Source organism: Salarias fasciatus, chromosome 9 (genome assembly GCF_902148845.1).
Source record: "Salarias fasciatus chromosome 9, fSalaFa1.1, whole genome shotgun sequence".
Taxonomy (NCBI): Eukaryota; Metazoa; Chordata; class Actinopteri; order Blenniiformes; family Blenniidae; genus Salarias; species Salarias fasciatus.
This window is the reverse complement of record NC_043753.1, coordinates 21,538,847-21,549,759: the sequence shown is the minus strand read 5'-3', so window position 1 is coordinate 21,549,759 and position 10,913 is coordinate 21,538,847. Positions and strand designations below refer to the sequence as shown.

Genomic DNA, 10,913 nt, shown 5'->3' with positions numbered 1-10,913 from the left:
TGTTTGTAGAAAGCTCTTTTGGGAAAGAGGGTTGAAGCTGGAAGAAATGTCCAAATTCATTGGTGGGTATTGAGGGACGTCTCCTTGTTGTCTTATCATTTTTGTGATATTTGTTTCATGGATGTAAAAATGTTCTTATGGCTATGCTTGCACTCGCCAAGTGGAACATCATGCGGCTCTACCAGTTTGAGCCTGTGGAGCCACAGTGGCACAAGGGCTGCCAAGATAAGTGAGAGGCCACCAGTATGTAATCCAATATGGCGGCGTTACGGGAGCTGTTGGCACAGACGTCTCATTCACGCTGCTGTGAATTAAAGCTGACGTGGCAGCCTGCGTGGCAGCCGTCTTTCTGGGGCACATTGAGGAATGATATGTTTCACCATAGAAGTGATCTTAAATCGATCATTTTTAAACTTTTTTTTTACTTTATTATAAACATCAGACATGAAGGACACACAGACATCTGCGGAAAATTCATCGAACAATTCCACTTTAAGATGAAAGACAGCCTCTTACCTCCATAGATGTGCGGCCGCGGCTCCAGTCCACCTTGGTAAGATGCCGACGCTTTAGGCACGGCCCTCGACCCTCAGCAAGCTGTCTACGTATATTATGTCTATGAGCGCCACCACCGGTGGAAGGCGGGATTACATGAGAGTTGCCATGTTGTTCCACCATTTTTCATTGAGAAACACCACCACAGCGCCAGTATTGGTGGGAGGTGTCCAGTACCCGATCCGCACCCGGTACACTATCTGTTCCAGATGCTTCTGTGCATGCGTCAACTCCCCGCACATGTGCAGAAGCAGGCATATTTTACAACACTATGCCTGGTAATTGAATATTAAAAAAATTGACATGAATTGCTGCCAACTGTCACACATTGGCCGTGAGATTCTTGCACGTAATCGGATTCACGCGCTCCCACGCTACATACTGGATTTCTCACCCTGAAATGTCTATTCAGGGACTTCGTTTTAGGTTTCGGGCTAAAAGTACTTTTGGGATACCTGAGTTGAATTGATCTGTAATCTGCCTGTTCAGCCTGAGAACTCGCGTGTGATTGGTTTCGTCTCAGAGGACGTGAAGATTTGAACTGACACAGCCAGGAATGTGTGTTTCCAGTATTTATGCTCTTAAAGCTCTAATGGCATTTTCTAATTCATTTCATGTGCGTTTGGGAGAACATTTTAAGGCATTTGAGCACTTTGTGAACACTATTTGGAGGTTTACATGCTTAATTCATGGAGCTGACTTCACTCCATCCTCCCAGCTGCTGCACGTTATCATCTGGTCTGTATTGCTGCTGATCAATCAGGGACTCTAGAGCAGGATTCACTATGGTTTATCAGTTTTGGTATACGGCCGTTGTTCTCATGGGTTAATTTGCAAGCCGAAATATGGTCAAATACAACAAGACGGATGTGTGTGGGGATATATCCCGTATTGGCCCGAATATAGGACGATATGTTTTTCCAGAAATTGTATTCTAAGAAAATGGGGTCGTTCTGTAATCGAGGACTAGATTGTCGTTACACATCCACGCTGCTAGATGGAGCCAAAGTACCAGTGACCAAGAAGCGAATAGAGCATGGTTACAGTGATCTGATGGAAAATAAAGGAAGGTGACCATCTGGAACAAAGGGGCTACACAAGTGAGCAACAGAGTGTTAGTGAGCTCTATAAAACACTGGCCCATGCCATGAGGTCCCATCCACCCTGGTTTGTGTTGTGATTGACAGCACTGTCAGGGCCCTCTGGGCCTGTCAGCCCTTGAATAATTGACAATGAAAAATTTAGACCAATAACGTGTGTCCTCTGTAGCCAATTGGCTGGTCTAATTGGAGGGATTTTAGAGAGAGAGGAGAAAAAGAAAAAAAACATAGCGCCCCTGACCGGCCCACATTGGGTAAACAGCCCACCGGGACGATGCCCGGTATGCCAGCGGGCAAACAGGGAGGAGAGGAAGCCAATGACCACATTTGGAATGCAGATCATAGGCCACCAGCAGGAAGCGCTGATGATGTGGAGTGTCATGGAGTTCGCCACAGATGTCCACCTGGATGTGGGTCCACGGTGTCTGAGGCCACGGCTGCAGAGGTGGGGAAGGAGGTGGGCTGGTTTTACCGCTGGTGAGTTAGGCTGCACAGTCCCGGACTAGCTCCTCAATGTCTCTGTCGATGCCTGGCCACCAAACCAGACCTCTGCATCTCTGCTTCACCCTTCACAATGCCCAGATGGTCGTTATGGACCATGGCCAAGACACGTTTTCTCAAAGCGCTGGGGACCACTGTGCACAGCTCCCTCGCCACACAGACATCATTCCAGCAGGAGAGGTCATTCCTGACTCGGTGAAAGGGTACTAGTTCCTCCGGGACCCTGGCCGGCCAGCCATTACGAACATAGATGCACAGCTGTTGAAGCACAGGGTCCTGTGCAGAGGCTTTCTGCAGATCTTGGTGAAAAACAGCTGCCTGAAGGGGCGTGTGCAGCAGGAGGACCAGTTCTGGTTCTGTGGAGTCCTGGGTGGTGTCTGCAGTGTGGGTTGGTGCGGTTCTAGAGAGGAGATCTGCCACCACATTTTCTCTGCCTGGCGTAAACTGTGTGGAGATGTTGTACGCCTGCAGCCTCTCAGACCAGCGATAAAGGCGCAGCGGTTTGTGACCTGATCCAATAGTGGCCAGGAGAGCTGTGAGGGCCTGGTGGTCAGTCCGCAGTGTAAAGTGCCTGCCGTAGAGGTACATGGGCCACCGCTCACATGCCCAGACGCAGGCCAGCGCCTCCCTTTCCCCCACGGAATACCTCTGCTCAGTGGGAGTGAGTGCTCGTGAAGCAAATGCCACCGGGCATTCTAACTCTTAGTGGCTCTGCGACAGAACTGCGCCGACCGCGGTGTTGGAGCCGTCACAGGTGATGAACAGGGGGCTCTCCAGGTCAAAGTGAGCGAGCACAGGTGGCAAAGTTAGTTGTGACTTGAGCCGGTGTGTGAGGTGGGGTTATGGAAGGGTTGAATAATGGAGAAGCTTGACCTGGTTGAAGTTTACTTCAAACAGGTCCCTCAGTCTCTCAGTCTACATAAGTCCCTCAGTCCCTCAGTCTACATAACAGGACCTGATGGTCAACAGTGTCAAAAGCTGAGGACAGATCCAAGAGAACTAGCACGGTGCAATTACCTGAATTGGCAGACATCATTATGTCGCTGGACACTTTCAGTAGGGCTGTTCCCGTGGAGTGGTGCTTACGGAAGCCAGATTGAAATTTGTCAAAGAGGTTATGTTGGTTGAGGTAGGAAGGCAGCTGATTGCAAACCACCTTCTCAAGAATCTTTGACAAAAATGGCAACTTAGAGATGGACCTATAGCTATTTCAATCTGCCAGGTCTAAGCCTCCTTTGTTTTAGTAGTGACTCCACAATGGCATGCTTGAAGGCATTCGGGAACACACCGGATGACAAAGAGAGGTTTATCATTTCAGTAACCCAGGGACCAACTGCCTCTACCTCTAAGAACAGTCTACAGGGGATGACATCAGAGGAACAGGATGAGAGTTTGATCTTGGTTACCAGAGTCAAAGCATCAGCAGGAGTTATAGACTCAAAAATGAACCAAAAGCTGGAAATAGGCTCAATAGCAGCCGAGGCATCACACTGAGGGGGTGGCATATTATCCTTGAGCTTCTTGATTTTATCAGCGAAAAAATTCAAGAAAGCATGGCTATCGGCTTCGGTGAAAATGGGGGTAACAGGAGCAGCAGGGCAAACAAAAGAGTTAATTGTGTCAAACAGCACTTTAGGGTTTTTCTTATTCACTGCCACCAGTTGACGGATGTAGTTGCACCTGGCATTCTCAAACATTTCATTGTATGAAGATGTAAGATCCCTGAGATGGAACCTGTGTACCTCAAGGTTAGTGGATTTCCACAGGCGTTCAGTCTTTCGAGACAGTCTCTTAAAACTTAAAATGTGCTCATTTATCCAAGGACATGCTTTTTTCAGTGAAGTCAGATTGACTTTAACAGGGGTCACTTGATCCAAAATCATTACCCAGTGGTCGTCGAAGCACTGGGTTAGGTCATCTACACCAGAGCAATTTGTTAGAAAAAGAGGACTGAACATAACCGAGAACATTTCTGCAGGATTAGCAGTGATAATGTGCCTCTGAGACTTTACTCCTAAAGGTTTGTGCTTGGGACTGAAATGCAAATCACATGAAACAAGACAATGACACTCATGTGGACATCAATCACAGACACATTAGAAATGTTCAGACCAAGTGAAAAAACAAGGCCTAAAATGTGGCCCTTTCGGTGGGTTGGCATTGAAACGTGTTGAACAAGGTTAAAAGCTTCAGTCAATGGCAAAAATTCCATTGCATAGGATGAAGAGGTGTTATCGACATGAAGGTTAAAATCTCCAAGGATTAAAACAGGTTCCAACTTTATAATAGCTGGTCTGTGTTGATGGAAACACGGAAGTGCGCTGCTCCAATGAGGATCCACGACCAAGACTCAAGCGCCGAACAGCATCCAGGACACTCATAGCCCGGGCAAACAGCGGCGTTGATACGCTATCACAATCATCGAGGAGCAGGACATGGCGGAGACATCGAGTGCGTCCTCTGCAGCATGCAGTGGCAGAGCCCAGGCGAGCAGCCTCACGCCTTTGCCATACCTGGACACCGGCCCGGGATCCTCGCCTTTTCCTCGATCTCCTGCAGACCTTGCCCGACGCCCGGAACAGCAATAAATACTCCGGTGAGTTTGAGTCAATAGTCAAGGGGGGGAGGAAATGCCTGTTTGTAATGATCCTGTGTATTAAACAGGCCCTCCATAGTAGGGCTGCCTCGATTAGTCGATTAATCACGATTATGTCAACTATTAAAATAATCGATGACTAATTTAATAGTCGACTAGTCGTGTTTTTTCTTTTTCTTTAAATCTTTGTTTTTGTCTCAAAACTGCTGTGGTACCTTCCACTGCCGCGTCTGCCTTTCTGTATTTAACAAACGCACAGTCGTGTCAGCTGCGACGACATGGCCACCCAGCGGCAGCGGAGCTCAAAAGTGTGGGAGCATGACAAGAAAACCTCAGAGAAAAGTGTGCAATGCAGTATCTGCAGGACAGAACTTGCCTTCCACGGCAGCACAACTGCGATGCATGAGCACCTGAAACGGAAGCACGTCGTGGTTTGTGAGAAAGATGAAGATTGACCGTCGTCTCAGTAAGCTAATAATATTAGCATAGAGGGCTAACTTGCTATTTACTCATAGCTGTTAACATTAGCGGTGACGATTTGATTCATTAGCTGCCTTTAGCACACATTTCATGTTTTCTGTAATGTTATAACAGTGATGTGTTTTAATAAGAAGTGATGTCATGCTAATGTTTTCTAACGTTATGTTTCAGAGCCTCCACCCCATCGGAGCGGATTTTCTCTGCAGCAGGGAACATCAGCTCCCAAAAGAGAGCAAGCCTGTCTCCAACACATGTAGAAATGCTGACTTTCCTGGCAATGAACAAGAGCCTTGTGTAGTTTGGGATTATGTAGAGTCAGAGTGTAATAAAGTTGTATACAGTTGAGCTTTGAACACAAAATGCACTTTTGTTTTATTGAGACGAAAACTTCAATAATTCCGTAGTTACAGGTGCCTACCTCATTGTTGCTATGCTTGATGCCAAACACAAATTAAGGAATAAAAAATTAACATGAAAGATTTATTTTTGTGTTGTTTAGGCAAGTGCCTTTTCCTTAATTTACTCAAGTATTTGCACTTTATGGTACACAGTTAAACAAGTGTTTGTGGCATATTTCAATAAAGGTTTAATGAACTCTCATCTGAATTGTCTTTATTTTTAGTTAGCAACATACCTTAAACACTTAAAGCTGAAATCTAATTATGGTTATGTAAGAGCAGCTTCATGGTGGTGTGATAAACTATGTTCTACATTTAATTTATATATGACGCGATTAGTTGACTAATCGAAAAAATAATCGGTGATTAGTCGACTACCAAAACAATCGTTTGTGGCAGCCCTACTCCATAGCATCTTTGATACGGAACAGCGAGTCCCGATCATAAGTTTGCAAGGCCAAGACACATCCATTAGTTAGTCGGGCTGATATGATCAAATATGCAGAAAGAATGACCATAAAAAGTTTACACAGGAGCCGAGCCGAGGCATCGCCAGTCACAGGCGCCATCTTGCTCCGCCCTCATGTAACGAGTATTCAGTATTCAGTAGTTTTTCACATAGTCTCGGATCCGCTGGATGTTCCGCCAAATGATTGTGGCATGGTGGGGAGTTGCAGTCCCCTCCACTAGAGGCAATGTGGCTTTTAATTACTCGGCATCTATAAATACCCCTTCTCCGCCCTTCCTCTTCCTCTTCCTCCTTCATGGGGCTGACAGACATGTGGCTGCTGTCCTGACAGTGTGTCTGTGCAGGATAGTGTTGGGTCTTCCACAAAGGTACACATGTCCTGTTTCTCTTTAATCCACTTCGCAGCACCAGCATTGTATTTACCCCAGCCCTGCGCTTCACAGCTGTGTGAACTGACTGGGAGCTGGACTGCCCTGGAGTCGGTGTGTTTCCTGCAGCCGCCGCCGCTGCTGAATTGGGCTGTGTGCGCTCTCCTTCATGCTGCCAGGTGTGTCAATCCCTCCTCGGTAGGAAATGGTGATTTATTGTTTAGATTAATTTCATTATTTTGGTGTGATTTCATGATTTGTGTTACAGTTGTGCAGTCACTGGCTGTAGCTACTCCTGGGCTCACTGCTGTTTTGGCTCCCCTTCTCTGGATGTGCTTGGCACCTACTCGTCACACCGCGGCCTCCTCAGTGCACCCTGCTGCCCGAGGGGCCTGATGAACAGTCCGGGCTCCTGAAGAAGCGTGGCTCACCTGCGTCGAGCCGAGGAGCTTGGGCATGCGCTGTGCCCGGGCATTTTTATAAATGCAGACGCACCCTTTCTTTTGATTTTCTTAATTTTTCTTTCTTCTGTTGGATTGCATTTATTAGTGATTACTTTGTTTCATTGTTTTTTTATCCAATTCAATTCCTTTCGTTTTGTTATTTTGTTCAGTATTTTGTAATGATTTCTGTTTTGTCATTTTGTATAAATTACTTTGTTCTTCTTTTCATTTTGTATATTATTTAGGTATTGGACTTTTTGGGGGGGTATGAGGGTTGCCATCGTTACATGAGTTTGATTGTGTTTTCTTTTCTTTTGGCAGGAGCTGGGGGCTCCGGAGCGGCAGCGGTTCCCTGGTGGTGGTCCCTTTTTCACTTTTTGTTTGCTGTGTCACGGGTGCTGTGTTTGGATCCTTCCCCCCTTTTGTTACCGCTGTCGTGGTAAGCCCCAGCCCTGTCTAGTTTGGTTTTGTTTGCCAGGCCTCAAACCCCATTTATTTTTTAGTTAGTCTGCTAATTTTAACACTTAGAGTTTAATAAAGATTGTTTTAATTTGAAATCACGTCTCCTGTCCCATGAATCATTTGAACCTGCGGGTCCTTGCTTTTTTGAAGTTTTGTTTAGCATTTGAGATCCTGGGGTGCAAGTCCCCAGGTGGCGTTGTCCTTTGATTTGTTCTTTTTGTGTTCACCTCACCACTCTCCCTGCCACATGATCGCGAATAAACTCATCTTCCAGGTGACCGAATTTGCAGAGGCTAGCCCAACACCGGAGGTCCGTCACGTACTGGTGAACCGGCTCACCTGGTCTCTGTCTGCGTTTTCGGAAGGCGACAACGTCTTCCTGTGCTGCTTCAATGAATGAACGCTTTATTGGAATACATTTCCCATCATCCCACGGTGCTACAACAGCGCCTGTAAATACCCGACGCCTGCTCACGGCATGACGTCACACCATGTGACCATACATCACATGTACTAGGCTCTAATTCTCATGAAATATTGAAACAAGCATAACAACGTGACACAGAATTGTGAAATAGTAAAGGTCCAGCCGGAGTCAAGGTATGCTCAGGCCTTCCTGGGTTGGGACTGCCTCCTCCCCACGACACCCCCCTGGAATCTCCCCGCGAGGGCAAATTAAACTTAAAAACCCCCGAAAAAAAAAAAGAAAACCCGAGCGTGCAAAGTAGCGCGATGTGTCAACCTTAAAAGGTCTTCCTCAGACACAATGCACGCTACAAAGAAATAAAACACCAAATTTTTAATTTACCAGCACCGACTGGCTTCTCTCACAAGGATCCTGTCTCCTTGGTGGAGCACGGAGCAGAATGAAAGTGCATAGTGGAACTTACTATCCAAAGGAAAAATATTTCCACTCAAAAGTTAATTAAAAACAACCCGTAGTTCCTTTTGGTTATGATCATAGCTATCTCAGAGAATGAGTATACACTAAAACGTAGCGTGAAATCATCAGTAATACCATCATTTTGCTTGCCTATCCTCTCTGGTATGTTCAGCTGACGAAATCGACGTTTTTGGAATTTCCTGCTGCGCATGCGCAGAACTGGACAATATGTTGATCTTCCGTAACAGCGGCCGTCGTCCATTCGGGTGACGTGGCCAAGCCATCGCAAGAATCTCTGGGTCAGGAGGGCAAACATACTGGGCACATCTGCTCTGGCCAGGACGTCGATGTTGGAGACACGGTCCAGCCAAGTGATGCTCAGTAATCTGCCAAGGCAGCGTTGGTGGAAAACGTTCAGCCGATGTTCCTGACAGGACGAGTGGGTTCATGCTTCACTGCCGTATAGCAGAGTGCTCAGTACTGTGGGAAGTTGTATGGATAATTAGAAAATCAGATTAGAGCTAAAGAATTGTTCTACATTAAGTCAAAATAATATGAATGTTTTGCTTTATTCAGATTGTTTGGGCATTGTCAGTCTTGTTCTGGATCATAATATCTCCTTTATAGCCACAACAAAAGTCTTTAAACTTAAAAAGAAAGTACTTCAGTTTTCACTTGAAATAAGTGTAACAATTCATCCATGGAGCAAGTTTTTTGTTGTTGTTGCTTGTAATAATAATAATAAAAAATTTGCTCCACGGATGAATTTTTCTTCTTATTTCAAGGGAAAATTTGAAGTGTTATTCTTTTATTGTAAAAAGATTTGTTTTGACTAGAAATGAGCAATTTTGACATGGGATAAATGTTTTTTGTGACATTTTGAGTTCTTGCAGTTTCCATATACACACAGTCATGCCTGTTGGTGACCATGTTGTGACTGTTTGGAGCAGGCCATCATTCTTCGTGTCGTGGTTTGGTATCATGAGTTAACGCCATTAATGCCACTGTTTTTACAAATAATAATTGAACTTTTTTGCCTGCTCATCTGTTGGGGTTATATTGATCAGTAAAATAACAGTGACTTGGCACGAAAATGCTTCAGTTTTTAAAGTGTGTATGTTGTGTCACTAGTGACTTTCATTATGCTGTTGCTTAGCTTGCTACACTTCTGGGGGAACAGTGTTGATGTAATCTTCATTTAGTATCAGAGTAACTCGTAGCTCAGCTCACTACACTTTCCAAGTAGCTTGCCCAACACAGCTTTTCAGTAATTTTGTTGTGATTTCAGCTTGTAAGTCATGAAAATCAAAATTCAAATTGAGATAGGTTTTTCTAGTTATGACATTTCCAACATATGAGGATTTCTTCACAATATTGTATGTCAGCAGTCATGTGTTGCATGGAAGTATGAAGTTTTTTAGAGTGAAAAGTTAAACTACAACTCAGTCATGTCAAGTAGAAAAGAATAAAACCCACTGGATTCACATCAGCGTTGCCATTTCTTGAAAGTTCACATTTATTGTGACAGATCACAAACTGAAATTTTCCTGAAGTTAAGTTTAACCAGTGTCTGAATCAGTTATGTTTCCTTCAAACTGGATGATTTCTTGTGATTTTGGGTTCAAGCTGGACTTCGTGAATGGCATCTCTCACAGTCTTTCATGATTTCATCCATTTGTGAGTATTCCGGTGGTGCAGCAATGAATTACAATAAATAAATCTTTTGCCACATATTTCACAAGAATATGGCTTCTCACCTGTGTGAGTTGTCATGTGTTGCAACAAACTGTGTAATTTGAAACTTTCGCCACGTATCACAACAAAGACGCTTCTCACCTGTGCGAGTTCTCTTGTGTCGCAACAAACAATTGTGTACAGTGAAACTTTAACCACGTTTCACAAGAATGGGGCTTCTCATCAGTGTGAGTTTTCATGTGAGCCTTCAAATGACTCTGTTGACTGAAACGTTTGCCACATGTTTCACAAGAATAAGGTTTCTCACCTGTGTGAGTTCTCTTGTGGATAAACAAATGACTCGGTGCCCTGAAACTTTTGCCGCATGTTTCACAAGAATGGGGCTTCTCACCTGTGTGAGTTCTCATGTGGATCTTCAAATTACTCAGGCGACGGAAACTTTTGCCACATGTTTCACAAGAATGAGGCTTGTCACCTGTGTGAATTCTTTTGTGGACCTTCAAACGACTTTGTCGACTGAAACTTTTGCCACGTTTCACAAGAATGAGGCTTCTCATCTGTGTGAGTTCTCATGTGAACCAACAAATGACTCCGTTGACTGAAACTTTTACCACATGTTCCACAAAGCATCTTCTCATCAGTGACCATTCTGACCTTCTGACATAATTGATGTTTTGTATGGTCAGTTTTCTCACACATTCCTTCACAAAGAAGCTTTTCACATTCAGCCTGCTTCTCTGAAACATGAAAGTTGTTCACACTGTTTCCACGAAACATGTTGAGTTTTTTCAGCTTTGCATTTCCTGTTGATTCTGAGTCAATGTGTCTTTTCACATGGTGGACTTCAGAGTCCTGAGAGAGGAACTGCTCAGTCTCCAGTACTTCTGCTTCACTCAGGTCACTTTGATCCTCAACAGAAGGAACCTGAACGGTTTCACTTTCAAACTTCAGAAAAAATCGTTC

General features: G+C 44.7%; 1 pseudogene; it reads right to left on the bottom strand.

Annotated features, from left to right (window-relative positions):
* Nucleotides 1–9,983: 9,983 nt before the first annotated feature.
* On the bottom strand, nt 9,984–10,598 carry LOC115394787 (zinc finger protein 239-like; annotated as a pseudogene).
* Between the last annotated feature and the right edge of the window lie 315 nt (nt 10,599–10,913).